This window comes from Colobus angolensis, unplaced genomic scaffold (genome assembly GCF_000951035.1).
Source record: "Colobus angolensis palliatus isolate OR3802 unplaced genomic scaffold, Cang.pa_1.0 Scaffold59, whole genome shotgun sequence".
Classification (NCBI taxonomy): Eukaryota; Metazoa; Chordata; class Mammalia; order Primates; family Cercopithecidae; genus Colobus; species Colobus angolensis.
In genome coordinates, this window is record NW_012119487.1 from 9,524,285 (window position 1) to 9,542,813 (window position 18,529).

Consider the following 18,529-nt stretch of genomic DNA (forward strand, 5'->3'; position numbering starts at 1 on the left):
AATAATTTTCACACCCCACATATGGCATTGAGACAGTAAGACAGAACTCCCTGAGGCAAAAAAAAAAAAAAAAAAAGAAGAAGAAGACATCAATCAGAGTGGGAGGGAGTAAGGCTGGGCAATGCTAAGGAAGTGGTGAGAGCTGGGTTGATGGCTGCATGGTGCCCTGGCGATGGGCACAGGCAGCAGAGTGCCCCATCCCACAATAATTTTCACACCCCACATATGGCATTGAGACAGAACCTTCAAGGGACCACTTTGGGTTTGGACAGGACAATGTGGCTCTGTCATCTGCTAACATCCACAGCCATAATGGCCTGGAGCTGCGTGACCTTGGGCAAGTTCCTGACCTCTCTGGGCCTCAGTTCCTCATTTATAAAATGGGGGTGGTAGCATTCCTTGTGTCAGGATTGTTGTTAGGATTAAATCAGTTAATACATATAAATACTTAGAACCATGCCTAGCATATAGTGTTAGGTCGTTGATGATGATGATAGTTTTAAGGTGCAGCCCCTGAATTTTGGAGAAAGCAAGCTTTGGTAATAATTTACATTGGGTTTCCTGCCAAACTGGCAAGGAAGTTCAAGGAAGACTCCAAGCTGGCACTTGGAGTCAGTTTAAGTCAACTTGAAGAAAATAGAGAAATGTGGCTGGGAATGGTGGCTCATGCCTGTAATCCCAGCATTTTGGGAAGCTGAGGCAGGTGGATCACTTGAGGCCAGGAGTTCAAGACCAGCCTCGCTGACATGATGAAACCTCATCTCTACTACAAATACAAAAATTAGCTGGGTGTGGTGGTGCATGCCTGTAGTCCCAGCTACTCAGGAGGCTGAGGCACAAGAATTGCTTGAACTCGAGAGGCAGAGGTTGCAGTGTGAGCCAAGATCGCACCACTGCAAACTAGCCTGGGCGAAATGCCTCAAAATAAAAAAAGAAAGAAAGAAAGAGAGAAATGTGACCTTTCTTACACACTTGAATTTATGAACCAATATTCTCATCTGCTCCACTATCTCACTCCTATATTAGGTTACAATGTCCTTTTAAAATCATGTTTTATCTTTCAGGGAACAGAGAGCACCTGAGTGGGCTCTGTCATCTACTAAGATTTCCCACCTTCCCAAAGCAGCAGGTCTACCCTTTCTTATTCATCTTTCATATTAATCTTCTTCCAAACAAAACTGTGATAGAAAGGCTTCCTAAAGATGTTGCATCCTCATCTCCAGAATCCATGAATGAATGTGTTATGTTACATAGCAAAGAAGATGTAGATAGAATTAAGGAACACAGAGAGAACTAAAGTTGCTAATCGGCTGCCCTTAAAATAGGGATGGTAGCTTGGGTTATTCTGGTGGATCCTATCACAAGGGTCCTTATAAGTGGGAGAGGGGGCCAGGCGTGGTGGCTCACACCTGTAATCCCAGCACTTTGGGAGGCCAAGGCAGGCAGATCACTTGAGGTTAGGAATTCGAGACCAGCCTGGCCAACATGGTGAAACCCCATCTCTACTAAAAATAGAAAAATTAGCCAGATGTGGTGGTGGATTACATGGTGGCACCTGTAATCCCAGCTATGTGGGAGGCTGAGGCACGAGAATCTTTTGAGCCCAGGAAGCAAAGGCTGCAGTGAGCCAAGATCATGCTACTGTGCTCCACCCTGGGCAAGAGAGCAAGACTCTATCTCAAAAAGAAAGAAAAGCAGGAGAAGGAAACAGAAAAGGGAGAGCCCAAGAGATGGCAGAGTGGAAAGACATGGCCCAACATTTCTGGCTACAAGAATGCGAGGAAGGGGCCATAAGCCAAGGCACATGGGCAACTTCTAGAAAGCTGGGAAATTCAAGGGAACAGATTCTCCCTCAGAGCCTCCAGAAGGAAGGGATGCAGTCGTGGTGACAGCTTGATTTTCAGTCCAGTGAGACCCATGTCAGCCTTCTGACCTCAAAGCCATAAGATTATACATCTGTGATGTTTTAAGCCTTTAAGTCTGTGGCAATGTGTTTTCACAGCAATAGGAATGAATAGACAACACCACCAATACAGAAAACAATTAGACAAAAACACTTGTTTTTGCAAAGCTCAGCTTTCGCTTTTCTGACACTGTTTTCGAAAGTTCTTGTCCTCCTGAGCTTGTCTTTGCTTCTCTGCCCCCGGTCCCAGGACTGATGCAGGTTCTTTTGCACTAAGAGCTCTCTAAGAAGTGCCGTGTTTATTTAAACATGTCCCTCTCCTTCATGGAGGTCATTGCTGGTGCCCTCTGGGCAGTCCCTTTTCTCCTCACATTTCTGTCTCTGGAGCACACCTTCCTTTCCTCTGGACTTTCTGAAGTCCTGTCCTAAGGCTTGGTACGTGGGACTGACTAGTTAAAATCCAGTGCCAAGTGCTCAGAACATCAAGACACAACAAAGTCACCCAAAATCCGTTGGGCAGAATCTCCTGAAATTGCTTTTTTTTTTTTTTTTAAGATCTAAAAGTCAAGTATCAGTAATTCCATAAAAGTTCAATGTAAGAAAAGAGAAGACAAGTAAATAACTACAGGTGTGAAAAATACACCACAGAAGCAGAAACAAGAAGAGGTGTCAAGGTGGAGGGGGACAAATACATAAGAAAATAGTGAGTAAGGAGAAATTCTATGGAGAAAATAGTGGCTCACACCTGTATTCCCAGCACTTTGGGAGACCAAGGCAGGAGGGTCACCTGAGCCCGTGAGCTCAAGACCAGCCTGGGCAACATGGCAAAACCCTGTCTCTACAAAAACATACAAAACTAGCCAGGCATGGTAGCGCTTACTTGTAGTCCTAGCTACTTGGGAGGCTGAGGTAGGCGGATCATTTGAGCCCAGGAGGTCAAGACTGCAGTGAACCATGATTGTACCACTGCACTCCAGCCTGGGTGAAAAAGCAAGACCCTGTCTCTTAAAACAACAACAAAAAACCCTCAGCCCTGCAATGGGGCACACCTGGGGGCCCCTTTGGATTGGGTGGTCAGGGAAGGGCCCTGGGAGGCAGTGACCTGCTGTACCACACTCAGGAGCTTGGCCAGGACCCTGTGGAAGACTCAGGGAGTCCGCAGGGGACGGTAGGCAGGGGGGGACAGGGCCCAGTCACGCTGTGGCTCACTCACTCTGGAGTGGGTGTGGGATGTGCTGGCAGGGCCAGTCCAGGAGCCTAGTTAGTTAAAGGGGGGTCCTGTGGTAGCCCATGAGTGGGATGATGGTGGCCTAGAGTGAAACCATGATGGTGGGTTGGGGAAGAGTGGAGGTACTTAGGATGGGGAAGAAGCAGGACTTTCTGTGATTGAGTGTGTGGGGGTGGGAGTAGGGGAGGGGGGAAGTGAAAGGGATGACTCTGGTTCACTATTAGGGGACTGGATGGTTGTGCTACTTGGCAACACAAGGAACTCTGGGAGAGGGGGAGATTGGGTGGCCAGAGACGTGCAGAGAGGGGAATGGAAGAGCTCACAAGCGGCAGGTCTGTAAATGAATGCTGAGCATGGCAGCTGGACAACAAGGTGGCCCAATGGCCTGCCCCTGCACTCTGCACACCCTTGGATAGTCTCCTGCCTTTGAGTCTGGGCTGTGCACTCTGGTTTTCGTGGACACTAAGAGGGCATAGTCACCTCCTCACAAGATCTGCCATCAGCACTTTCTGATTTTTTGTGCTTGGTCAGGATTAAGTCTAGAGTAGCTGCCCCCAGAAGGAGCCATTTGAAAAGTATATTGAGGATTTTCCAACACTCTGCTTCCGGAAGAATTAGACACCCCACTTCCTCTGGTTTAATCCAGCCTTTTGGGGTTGGCTCCACAGGTGACTTACGCAGGAAATACGTGGGACTCCTCCAAGGCAGAAGTTTTTACGGCCGAGCCTGGCAGACTTCACTGACCCTCATCCACATAGACAAGTGGCCATGGGTATACTCCACTCAGTCACCCCACATTCCAGAGGCCTCGGGTAGACTTTCATGTATTCACAGACAGATGTAGCTTTTCACTGTCTTCACATTCACACGCTCAAGTACCAGGTTAGCCCCTGCCCATATGAGTTACAAGGATGCACAACCTGTGCTAGAGCAGCCAGTGCACCCCTTCCAGCTGGCCAGGAGCCCTCAGCAGGCCTGAAAACTGGGAGGAGAGGTGCCCAGCTAGGGGGAAACAGAAGGGAAGATGCAGGGCTATGGGTGATCCCGGCAGCTGGCTTGCTCCTGGAAGGCCAGGTGGGACATCTGGCACGTAAGAGCCTGGAACCTGGACAGAAATTGTAAGTCTCTGGTCTTCAAGGCCTTTAGGAGATGAGAATGTTGAAGCCTCAGTCTTACCAACTAAATCTCTTGGTACCAAGAGGGCCTGGCCTGCAAGGTAGAAACCAAAACCCCCCTCCAACACACACACATGCGCACACCTCTAAACATTCAAGTGTACAGATGCTAGCACCATTGTTTCTACAAGCCTGACAGAAGCTGAGCTCTGTTTCCATTCTCCTCTCACATCTGCCTGGTGGGAATGCTCTAAGGTGGGGGTTCACAGACTTTGTTGCACATTAGGATCAGCGAGGAAGAAAGCTTTCACAAATCTTGATGTTCAGGTCACTGCTCATGCCAATGAAATCAGAATATTCGGGTGTAAGACCCAGACACCAGTATTTACTGGTGACTTCTATGTGCAGCTAACTTCAAGAACCAAAGATCTTTGTTGTTGTTGTCATTGTTTTGAGACAGAGTCTCGCTCTGTCGCTCAGACTGGAGTGCAGTGGTGCGATCTTGGCTCACTGCAACCTCCACCTCCTGGGTTCAAGCAATTCTTCTTCCTCAGCCTCCCGAGTAGCTGGGATTACAGGTGTGTGCAATCATGCTCAGCTGATTTTTTGTATTTTTAGTAGAGACGGGGTTTTATCATGTTGGCCAGGCTGGTCTCGAACTTCTGACCTCAAGTGATCCGCCCTCCTCAGCCTCCCAAAGTGCTGGGATTACAGGCATGAGCCACCACGCCCAACCCAAAGATCTTTATTCATCATCAAACACGGGCCTGTGGTGGGGATTGTTAAAAATTGAGGTGAAATTCATATAAAGTTAATCATTTTAAAGTATACAATTTAGTGGCATTTCACACGTTCACACTGTTGTGTAACCATCACTTCCATCTAGTTCCAAAACATTTTCATCACCTCAAGGAGAAACCCTGTACACATTAAACAATTGTTCCCCTCTCTCCCTCTCCCCTCAGTCCCTGTCAACCACTCATATGCTCTCTGTTTCTATGGATTTACCTATTCTATGTATTTCACATAAGTAGAACCAGACAATATTTGACGTTTTGTTTCTAACTTCTTTGCTTGGCATAAGCTCATCCATGTTGTAGCATGGATCAGTACTTCCTTCTTATGGCTGAATAATATTACCTGGTATGACTAGGCCACATTGTATTTATCCATTTAACCGCTGATAGACATTTGGATTGTTTCCACCTTTGGGCTGTTGTGAATAACGCTGCTTTGAACATTCATGTACAAGTTTTTGTTTGAATACCTGTTTTTGATTCTTTGGGGTATTCTAGGAGCAGAATTGCTGGGTTATACGGTAATCTGATGCTACTTTTTTTTTTTTTTTCTAGACAGGGTCTGTCTGTAGCCCAGGCTGGAGTGCAGTGGCCAGATCATGGCCCACTGCAGCCTTGGCCTCCTGGACTCAGGTGATCCTCCTCCCTCAGTCTCCCAAGTAGCTGGGACCACAAGCGTGTGCCACCACACCTGGCTAATTTTTTAAAAAATTGTTGTAGAGATGGTATTTCCCTGTGTTGTCCAGTCTGGTCTCGAACCCCTAACCTCGCATGATCCACCTGCCTCGGCCTCCCAGAGTGCTGGAATTACAGGCATGAGCCACCCACTTCTGGCTGATGCTTAACTTTTTAATGAAGTGCCAAACTGTTTCCCACACATGCTGCACCATTTTACATTCCCACCAACAATGTACAAATGTTCCAATCTGTCCACATCCTTGTTAACACTGTTTTTCATGTTTTATTATTATAGCCATTCTTGTAAGTGTAAAGTGGTATCTTATTGTGGTTTTAATTTTCATCTCCCTAATGATGAATAATATTGAGCATTTTTTTCTTGTACTTGTTAACTATTTGTGTATCTTCTTTGGAGAAGAGTTTATTCAAGACCCAGATATTTTATACCTCCTAATCCTCATAGCACCACTGAGAGGAAAGGATTGTTCACATTTTTCTAGATGAAGAAACTGAGGCTAAGAGAATCTAGGTCGCCCCAACTCTAATCGATGACAGAAATCAAGGCCTGCTGATGCTTGAAATTCATACCATACACACGCCCCAAATATTTCAGTGTGCAGACACTTGTGCCAAAAGAGAAATACAGTCAGAGAGCTACAGGGGGCCAGGCGCAGTGGCTCACGCCTGTAATCCCAACACTTTGGGAGGCGGAGATGAGCAGATCACCTGAAGTCAGGAGTTTGAGACCAGCCTGGCCAACATGGCAAAACCCTGTCTCTACTAAAAGTACAAAAATTAGCCAGGCATGGTGGCAGGTGCCTGTAATCCTAGTTACTTCGGAGGCTGAGGCAGGAGAATCACTTGAACCCAGGAGACAGAGGTTGCAGTGAGCCAAGATCGTGCCACTGCACTCCAGCCTGGGTGACAAGAGCAAAAACTCCGTCCCAAAAAAAAAAGCTATAGGGTGTGGAGGAGGAGGAGTGAGCACAAGAAAACTGAAGCCCCTGCGGAGGTCTTCAGGTAGAGAGGGAGTGGGGTTCCATATGGGTTTGGAGTGACAGAGAGAGGGATACAGTAGAGAGACCAAGCGTGAGTGCCAGGGACCAGCAAGTCATATTGAAGGAGATGCATTTTTTCAGGCCTGTTTATGTAGCAGAGAAAGACACAGTTGGAGTGTTCAGCAGGGGGCCCAGGGTGGAGGTCACTCAGGTTTTATGCTCCGGACTCCTTTGTGCCCTGAGAATTCTCTAGGCTTGGCCACAATCAGCTCCAGCTGCTGATTCTGGGACAGACTCAGACAGACCCAGCCTCACCCAGGTCACACAAATGGAAGTGGTAAGTCGATGCTCCACACAGGCAGCTGCCTCAGCTGCAGGAAACCTGGAGGTGTGAGTCGATATTTCTGTTACACTCTCAGTTTCATCAGAAATCAGTGCCAGAAAATGGCTTTGCAGCTCCGTGTGTGTGTGTGTGTGTGTGTGTGTGTGTGTGTGTGTGTCTACGGGCTCCAACAATCTTTGTACATTGTACTCTAAGAGGTGCAAAGTGAGATTGAGGGGTAAGGAGGGATGAGGGGGAAGGAGTTCTGATGATCTGAGGCTGGAGGAGAAATAAGGACCAGAGCTGCCCTCAGGCCTTGGAGAGCAGCCTTCACCTCTGGAAATGATGCTGAAATATTTCGGCCTCTCTCTCCTGGGGTTTCCTGTTTCCTATTTGGTCTCTGGTTTCCAGGCAACACATGAATACCCCCAAACTCCTGAAGTGTATGGGTCTCCAAATGTCCTTCTTCCTCTAAAGCTCACATCCGTAATGAGTTTCCCATCTGCTCAGTCTCCCAGGGCAGCCCATCCATTCTGCTGTCTCCAGAGACAAAAGCAATCGAAGATGCTTGTGGTCTGAGGTGTGTGTGTGTTTCTACGCTCCCCCTGACCCCGCCACTTTGTAGGTTTCTCCAGTTTAATGAGTCTTCCTGCAAAGTCAGTTTGGCTGAATTGCATTATTAGGGTGGGGAGCAGGCAGGAGGTTTAGGGTTTGCTGATTTGATGCAGTAAAGAACCGAGTCTGGCAGGAGCCCAGCAATTTAGAAGAAAAGTGGGGGAATAAGCCCCAAACTTAACCCACTGGTGAGCTATTGGCTAACTTTCTCTCAGGAGAGTAAAGGGGCTGTCTTCGGGAACTCTGGTGGGTTTCAGGGGACTTGAAACTTCCTTAGATTCATGATAAACTGGATTCATGATTCACTCCCACCAGATTCAGAGAACCTGGTGGGAGTGAAGTATAAAATTGAAGGGGGCAAAATTTTGGAGAATTGCATTAATTTTTGTTTTTAGTATACTTAATACATATCAATTGCATTAATATTATTTGCATAATGATAAAGTTAAATAGTACTTCAAGGCTTAGAACAACAGTCCTTTGTCACTCTTATCCAGCTCTGAGCTCCAATCTCAAGGGCAACCTATTTTTAGTTTTAACTATTTGTAAAAATTTACTTTGGAGAGGGGTGTATTAGTCTGTTTTCATGCTGCTGATAAAGACATACCTGAGACTGGACAATTTACAAAAAATAGAGGTTTAGTGCACTCACAGTTCCACATGGCCGGGGGGCCTCACAATCATAGCAGAAGGTAAAAGTCCCTTCTTACATGGTGGTGGCAAGAGAGAGAGTGAGAGCCAAGCAAAAGGGGTTTCCCCTCATAAAACCATCAGATCTCATGAGACTTATTCACCACCATGAGAACAGTATAGGAGAAGCAGCCCTCATGATTCGGTTATCTTCCACCGGCTCCCTCCCACAACTGTGGGAATTACGGGAGTGTAATTCAAGATGAGATTTGGGTGGGGACACAGAGCCAAATCCTATCAAGGGGCAAAGCAAAGTGGTTGAATAGAATCTCCCAGTAACTGTCCCTCTGCAGGAGCATCAAATTGAGCAACTATCCACACAAAAAAGCACCTTCCAAAAAGATGCATTGGAGAAGGTAGGAAGGACAGTCTCACATTGCCTAAACCATCCCTACCCCAACCCCAGTCAGGATGGTAGGAGACAGAAAGTGCCTGCTTGGGGAAGAGAAAGGGAAGTGAGTGTGGAACTTCGAATTAGAACTTAGTGCCAGCCCCACCACAGTGGAACAAAGCTCCATACAGAGCTACTGCAGCCTGAAATTCCAGGCTGGGGCCCACAGAGGGAGAATTTAGACCTAGCCCAGGCCAGAGGGGAGTATACCGCCCAGGCAGGAGGAGCCAGAGTCCCTGTCCACTTCATCACCAGGAAACTAAAGTGGCATCAGGCCCCAAATAAACTTCAGTGGCTGGCAGGCAGGCTTTAGAAACCTTGGTTCTTGGATGAGACCCAGTACTGTGCTGATCTGAGAGGCCATGGGTTGAAAAGTGAGTCAGTATTGAGAGGTGAAGCCAGCTATACTTCCTGGGTCGAGTGGGGACTTGGAGAACTTTTCTGTCTAGCTAAAGGTTTGTAAATGCACCAATCAGTGCTCTGTGTCTAGCTAAAGGATTGTAAATGCACCAATCAGCACTGTGTAAAAATGCACCAATCAGTGCTCTGTGTCTAGCTAAAGGATTGTAAATGCACCAATCAGCACTCTGTAAAAACGCACCAATCAGTACTCTGTAAAATGAACCAATCAGCAGGATGTGGGTGGCGCCAAATAAGGGAATAAAAAAAAGCTGGCCACCCCAGCCAGCAGCGGCAACCTGCTGGGGTCCCCTTCCATGCTGTGGAAGCTTTGTTCTTTCACTCTTCACAATAAATCTTGCTGCTGCTCACTCTTTGGGTCCGCACTACCTTTATGAGCTGTAATACTCACCGCGAGGGTCTGTGGCTTCATTCCTGAAGTCAGCGAGACCACAAACCCACTGGGAGGAACAAAAAACTCCAGACGCCCCACTTTTAAGAGCTGTAACACTCACCCTGAGGGTCTGCAGCTTCACTCCTGAAGTCAGCGAGACCACAAACCCACCGGAAGGGAGAAACTCCGGACACATCTGAACATCTGAAGGAACAAACTCCGGACACACCATCTGTAAGAACTGTAACACTCACTGTGAGGGTCCATGGCTTCATTCTTGAAGTCAGCGAGACCAAGAACCCACAAGAAGGAATAAATTCAGACACAGTATGACATCAGTGGTGGCCGCCGCAAGAGTGCCCATGTCACCCTTCCCCCAGCTCCAGGCAGTGCAGTTCAGAGAGACTCCCTCTACTTGGGAAGAAAGAAGAGTACAGGAGACTTTGCCTATGAATCTAGTGCCAGTTTTGCCACAGTGAAACAAAATACAGGGCTGAATCCCCACCTAGACATACTTCTAGACTTGTCCTGGGACAGAAGGGAATCCATCACCCTGGCAGAAAAAACCCAAGTCCCAGCCTGCTTCACCACCAGCTGACCAAAGTGACCTTGGCCTTTGAATAAATATCAGTATTAAGGCAGTAGCAGCTGCAGGCATTGAGCTAGCCCTGGTACTGCACTGGTCAGGGAGACTGTAGGCTTTGGTATGACCTAGCATAGTGCCAGCTGCAGAGGCCATGGATATGTCCATGTCAGCCCTCCCCCAATTCCAGACAGTGCACAGCAGAGACAGAATCCTTCTACTTGGGGTAAAGAGGGAGGTGAGCAAGGACCTTAGTGTGGAAACTCAGGGAACTATCTCTGATTTTCCAGAACTACATCAGGGTTGGCAATCTTGGAGTTTGCAAGACTCACAGTGAACCTTGGGTTAGGGCCCCCTCTACCGCAAAGTGGCTGCATTGACCACAGATTTAGTGAACTCAACAGGTGGTCCCTTTTGAATTACTGGAAGGCTCCCTGAAGAACAGATACAAATAAGGCCTGACAGTGAAGACTGGAATAAGTATCTACTTCATCAATGCCCAGATATTGATGAATGTACACAGGCATCAAAAACATTCAGAAAATATGGCCTCACTAAATCGACTAAATAAAGTACCAGTAATGACCCTGGAGAGATGGAGATGTGTGACCTCTCAGCCAAGGAATTCAAAATAGCTGTTATGAGGAAGTTCAGTCAACTTACACACACACACACACACACACACACACACACACACACACACACACAGAAAAACAATTCAGAAATTTATCAGAGAAATTTAACAAAAAGATTGAAAATTTGAAAATAAATAGAAATCCTGGACCTGAAAAATATAATAGGATAGATCAAGTAGAAAATGCATTTGACATCTTCAGTAGAAGAATTGATCTAACAGAAGAAAGAATCAGGCTATTTGAAAATACACAGAGGAGAAAAAGGAAAAACAAACCAAGAATTAAAAAATAGCTTCAAAAGAGCAAATGTAAGAGTCATTGACCTTAAAAAGGGAGTAGAGACAGAAAAAGGGGTAGAAAGTTTATTCAAAGAAATAACATCATGGAGTGGGGAGAAGAAGAAAAAATCAGAAAACTTTCCAAACCTAAAGAAAGTTATGAATATCCAGTTACAGGACGGTCAAAGAGCACCAAGCAGATTGAACCCAAATAAGACTACCCCAAGGCATATACAAATCAGACTCTCACAGTTCAACAAGAAAAAGAGGATCCTAAAAGGGGCAAGAAAAAAGAAACAAATAACATATAAAGAAGTTCCAGACCAGGTGCAGTGGCTTACACCTGTAATCCCAGCACTTTGGGAGGCTGAGGTCAGAGGATCACCTGAGGTCAGGAGTTCAAGACCAGCCTGGCCAACATGGCAAAACTCTGTCTCTACAGAACAACACAAAAATTAGCTGGGCATGGTGGCTGGTGCCTGTAATCCTAGCTACTCAGGAGGCTGACGAAGGGAGAAGAGCTTGAACCTGGGAGGTGGAGGTTGCAGTGAGCAGAGATCATACCATTACACTCCAGCCTGGGCAACAGAGCAAGACTGTCTAAAAAAAAAAAGAAAAAGAAAAAAAAAATCTCCAGTACATCTGATAGTGGACTTCTCAGTGGAAATCTTAGAGGCCAGGAGAGAGTGGGATGCCATAATCAAAGTGATGAAGAAAAAAAAAAAATTACAAATGAGAATACTGTATCCAGTAAAGCTATCTTTCAAACATGAAGGAGAGATAAGGACTTGCTCAGGCAGACAAAAGCTGAAGGAATTTATCACCACCAGACCTGTCTTACAAGATATGTGAAAAAGGAGTTCTTCCATCTGAAATAAAAGGATGCTAATATGCAAAAAGAAAGCATTTGAAGATATAAAACTCACTGGTAAAAGTACGTACATAGTCAGGCTCAGTGGCTCAAGCCTGTAATCCCAGCACTTTGGGAGGCTGAGGTGGGTGAATCATTTGAGTTCAAGAGTTTAAGACCAGCCTGGCCAACATAGTGAAACCCTGTCTCTACTAAAATTAGCCAGGTATGGTGGCGGGCACCTGTAATCCCAGCTACTAGGGAAGCTGAGACGCAAGAATCACTTGAACCCGGGAGGCAGAGGTTGTGGTGAGCCAAGATCGCACCACTGCACTCCAGCCTGGGTGACAGAGCAAGACACTGTCTCAAAAAAAAAAAAAAAAGAAAAAAAAGAAAAAAGAAAAGAAAGTATGTACATAGACAAATTCAGAATAATATAGTAATTTAGTAATTGTGGTATGTAAGCCACTCATATCTTTAGTATGAACACTGAAAGACACACCTGTCAAAAAGGATAACTACAATTTTTTAAGAGAGACAATATAAAAAGACTTAAATTGACAACAAAAAATCAAAACGCAGAGGGGAATGGAGGTAAGTATCTTTTTTTTCTCTGTCTCTTTTTTTGCAATCAAACTTAAGATGTCATCTTAATAATTTATTACAGCTAAAGATAAGCCTTTAAAATAATTTACTACAGCTAAAGCTAAGCCTTATGGTAACTACAAAGCAAAAACCTGTAATAGATACACTGAAAAAACAAGGAATTAAAATATACTACCAGGAAACAAGTAACAAAATGGTAGTAGCAAATCCTTACCTGTCAATAATAACACTGAATGCAAATGGACTTAATTATCCAATTAGAAGACACAGGGTGACTGAATAGGGATTTTTTTTAAAAAAAGGCCCAACTATATGTTGCCTACAAGAAACTCACTTCTGAAAAGCCACACATAGGTTGAAAGCAAAGGAATAGAAAAAGGTATTCTACATAAATGAAAACCAAAAACAAGCAGGAGTAACCACACTTTTATCAGATAAAACAAACTTCAAGTCAAAAGCTCTAAAAGGAAACACAGAAGGTCATTATATAATGATAAAGGGATCGATTCAGCAAGAGGAAATAACAATTGTAAATACATATGTACCCAACACTGAAGCACCCAGATATATAAAATAATATTAGAGCTCAAGGAAGAGACAGACCCCCATACAATGATAACTGGTAACTTTAACACTCCACTTTTAACTTTGGAAACCATGCAAATACATGAAAATTAAACAACATGCTCCTAAACAACCACTGAGCCAAAGAAGAAATTAAAAAGGAAATAAAAACATTTCTTGAAACAAATGAAAATGGAAATACAACATACCAAAACCTATGTGATACAGCAAAAACAGTACTCAAAGGGAAATTTATAGCAATAAACACCTACATCCAAAAAAGTAGAAAACTTTCAAATAATGAACCTAGTGATGCACCTCAAGGAACTAGAAAAGCAAGAATAAACCAACCCCAAAGTTAGTAGAAGAAAGGAAATAATAAAGATCAGAACAGAACTAAATGAAGTAGACGCTAAAAAAAATACAAAGGATCAAAAAACGAAAAAGTTGGTTATTTGAAAATATAAACAAAAACAATAAATTACTAAACTAACCAAGAAAAAAAGAAGACCCAAATAAATAAAATTAGAAATGAAAAAGCAGACATTACAACTGATATCACAGAAATACAAAAGACTGGCCACGTGCTGTGGCTCGTGCCTGTAATCCCAGCACTTTGGGAGGCTGAGGCAGGCAGATCACTTGAGGTCAGGAGTTTGTGACCAGTCCAGCCAACATGGTGAAATACAACAAATTGGCCGAGTGTGGTGGCAGGCGCCTGTAATCCCAGCTACTTGGGAGGTTGAGGCACAAGAATCACTTGAACCCAGGAGGCAGAGGTTGCAGTAAGTCAAGATCGTACCACTGCACTCTAGTCTGGGTGACAGAGCAAAACTCTGTCTCAAAAAGAAAAATAATAATAATACAAAAGATCTTTAGAGACTATTATGAAAAATTATACACTAACAAATTAGAAAACCTAGAGGACATGGATAAATTCCTAGACACATATAACCTATCAAAATTGCGCCAGGAAGAAATAGAACTGAAAAGACCAATGACAAGTAATGAGATTGAATCAGTAATGAAAAGTCTCCCAGCAAAAAAATCCCAGGACCAGATAGCTTTATTGCAAAATTCTACCAATTTTTATTAAATTTTTTTGGAGACATGGTCTCACTCTGTCGCTCAGTCTGGAGTGCAGTGGTGTGATCATAATTCACTACAGCCTCAAACTCAGGCTCAAGTGATTCTCCCACGTCAGCCTCCTGAGTCACTAGGACTATAGGTGCATACCATCATGCCCAGCTAATTATTTTTTGTAGCTACAGGGTCTTGTTGTGTTGCCCAGGCTGGTCTCCAGCTCCTGGCCTCAAGCAGCCCTCCCACCTCAACCTCCCAAAATGCTGGGACTACAGATCTGAGCCACTGCACTCAGCCTACCAATGTTTTTAAAAAGATTTAACACCAATTCTTCTCAAGCTATTCCAAAAAGTGAAGAGGAGGGAATTCTTCCTAACTCATTCTATGAGGCCAGCATTGCCCTGATACCAAAACCAGATAAGAATACAACAACAACAAAAGAAAACTTCAGGCCACCATCCTTTATGAACATAAATTCAAACTTTTTAACAAAATACTGCCAAGTCAAATTCAATAGCACATCAAAAAGATAATACACCATGATGAAGTGGGATTTATCCCAAGGATGCAAGGATGTTTCAACATATGCAAAGCAATAAATATGATGCATCACATTAACAGAATGAAGGATAAAAACCATATAATCATCTCAATAGACACAGAAATAGCATGTGATAAAATTTAATGTTCCTTCATGATAAAATTCTCAACAAATTAGGCGCAGAAGGAACACACTTCAATATAATAAAGGCTATATATGACAAACCCACAACTAATATCATACTAAATAGAGAAAGGTTGAAACCCCTTCCTCTAAAAACTGGAACAAGACAAGGATGTCCACTTTCACCACCCCTATTTAATGTAATACTGGAAGTCTTAGCCAGAGCAACTAGGAAGAAAAAGAAAGGACATCCAAATTTGGAAAGAGAAAATCAAATTGTCCCTTGTGGCAGATGACATGACCTTATGTATAGAAAAGCCTAGACTCTACCAAAAACTGTTATAACTGATAAACAAATCCAGTAAAGTTGTAGGATACAAAATAAACATATAAAAATCAGTAGTGTTTCTATACAGCAATAATAAATGAACTGAAAAATCAAGAAATGAACTGCATTTACAACAGCTAAAAAAAAAAAAAAAAAAAAAGGAATAAACTTAACCAAGGATGCAAAAGACCTTCACGATTAAAACTACAGAACACTGATAAAAGAAATGGAAGAAGACACAAACAAATGAAAATCCATCCCATGCTCAGGGATTAGAAAAATTAATGTTATCAAAATGACTAAAGCAATTTACGGGTTCAATGTAATCCCTATCAAAATACTAATGACAGTCTTCAAGGGAATAGAAAAACAATCCTAAAATACATATGGAACCACAAAAGACCCCAAATAGCTAAAGCAATATATATAAAAAAAAAATAGCAGGAGGCATCATACTACCTGACTTCAAAATACATGACAAAGCTATAGAGTTATAGTAACCAGAACAGTATAGTGTTGGTATAAAAACAGACACATAGAACAATGGAACATAATAGAGAATCCAGAAATCCACATATTTAAAGACAACTAATTTTTGACAAAGGCACCAAGAACATGCATTGGGAAAAGGACACCTTCTTCAATAAGTGGTGCTGAGAAACTGGATATCCATATGCAGAAGAATGAAACTAGGCCCCTAATCTCACCATATACAAAAATCAACTCGAAATGGATTAAAGACTTAAAAGTAAGACCCAAAACTATAAAAATGCTAGAAGAAAACATAAGGAAAATATGCTTCAGCCCACTGGTCTAAGCAAAGATTTTATGTCTAAGGTTTCAAAAGTGCAGCCAAAGAAAATAGATAAATGGGACTATATTAAACTAAAAAGCTTCTCCCCAGCAAAGGAAACAAGAGAGTGAAGAGACAACCTACAGAATGGGGGAAAATATGTGCAAACTACTCGTTTCACAAGGGATAACATCTAGAATATACCAGGAACTCAACACCAAAAACAAAAACACTAAAAAATGGACAAAGAATCTAGAATTATACACATTCCTCAAAAGAAAATATACAAATGCCCAAAGAATATATATTGAATAGCAGGAGGCATCATACTACTGATGAATACTATTGAATATGAAAAACTGCTCAATATCAACCAGGTGCAGTGGCTCACACCTGTAATCCCAGCACTTTGGGAGGACGAGGCGGGCAGATCACCTGAGGTCAGGAGTTCGTGACCAGCCTGGCCAACATGGTGAGACCCCATCTCTACTAAAAACACAAAAATTAGCTGGACATGGTGGTGCACACCTGTAATCCTAGCTACTTGGGAGACTGAGGTGGGAGGATTGCTTGAACCTGGGAGGCAGAGGTTGCAGGGAGCAGAGATCACGCCACTGCCTAGGTGACAGAGTGAGACTCCGCCTCAAAAACACACTTAATATCACTGATCATCAAGGAAATGCAAACCACAATTAGATATCAGCTCACACCAGTTAGAATGCTACAATATGGTTTGGATATTTGCCCCCTCCAAATCTCACGTTGAAATGTGATCACCAGTGTTGGAGTGGGGCCTGATGGCAGGTGTTTGGATGATGGGGGAATATGCCTCATGAATGGCTCAGTCCCCTTGGTGATGAGTGAGTTCTTGATCTGAGTTCATGCAAGATCTAGTTGTTTAAAAGTGTGTGTTACCTCCTCCCTCTCTCACTTGCTCCTGCTCTCACCTTCTGATACAGGTATTTTGTCTTCACCTTCCACCATGATTTTAAGCTTCCTGAGGCCCTCACCAGGAACAGATGCCAGCGCCATGCTTCCTGTACAGCCTGCAGATCTGTGAGCCAATTAAACCTCTTTTCTTTATAAATTACCCAGCCAGCAATATAAATTACTGGCATTATAGCAATGTAAAATGGCCTAATACGGGCTCTTACCAAAAAGGCAAAAGTTAACAAACGCTGATGAGAATGCAGAGAAAAGGAAACTCCTACACTGTTAATGGGAATGCGAAGTAGTGCAGCCATTACAGAACACAGTACGGAGGTTTCTGAAAAAACTAAACATAGAACCACCTTATGATTCATTCAGCAGTCCTGCTACTGGGTATTTATCCCAGTAAATACCCAGGAAAGGAAATCAGTATGTCGAAGGGGTACCTGCACCTCTATGTTTATTACAGCACTATTCACAATACTGACAATATGAAACCGTCCTAAGTGTCCATCAGTGGATGAACAGATAAAGCAAATGTGGCTTATATACACAAGGAAATACTATTCGGCCATAAAAAGTGAAATCCTGTCATTTTTAGCAACAGGGATGGAACTGGAAGACATTCTGTTAAATGAAATAAGCCAGGAACAGAAGAGCAAATATCACATGTTCTCACTCATATGTGGGAGCTAAGAACACTGACCTCATGGAGGTAGAGAGTAGAATGATAAATACCAAAGACTGAGAAGGATGGGGAGATAAAGAGATGTTGGCTAATGGCTGCAAACATACAGTTACATAGAAAAACTAAGTTCTAGTGTTCAATAGCACACTGGGGTGAATATAGTTAAAAATAATTTATTGTAAATTTCAAAACAACTAGAAGAAAATATTTAAAATGCTCCCAACACAAGGAAATGATATATGTTTGAGGTGGTAGATATTCCAATTACTTTGGCTTGATTGTTCATTACACCTTGTATACATGCATCAAAATAGGACATGTACCCCAGAAACTTGTGTGATGATTATGTATCTATTTTCAAAATTTACCTTCATATTTAAAGGCTCTGATCTGTTTTTCGTTGCACACTTTATTGACTTCCACCATAAAAGATAAGGATTTATCTCTCTCTGTCTCTTTTTTTTTTTTTTTTTTTTTTTGAGACAGAGTCTTGCTCTGTTGCCCAGGCTGGAGAGTGCAGTGGCGCAATCATGGCTCACTGCAACCTCGACTTCCTGGGCTCAAGCAATCCTCCTATCTCAGCCTCCCAAGTAGCTGGGACAACAGGCACATGCCACCATGCCTGGCTAATTTTTAAATTTTTGGTAGAGATGGGGTTGCCCTATGTTACCCAGGCTGGACTCAAACTCCTGAGCTCAAGTGATCCTCCTGCCTCAGCCTCCCAAAGTGCTGGATTACAGGGGTGAGCCACCACACCCAGTTGGGATTTATCTCTTACACCAACCTCCCCTCTCTCCCACACACATGCACACACTTCCACTCTTCCATCTCACAGTAAGTTGTATGGCAATATATAAAAATTAAGATTCAGTATTTGTATTATTGCTAAGTAAACACTGTTCCTAGCTGAGTCTTGTGATGTCAGATTACATTTTCTTTCCTATACAGAGTCCTCACCTCTACCCTACCCCCATATTCAGAATTGCCTTTTTTTTTT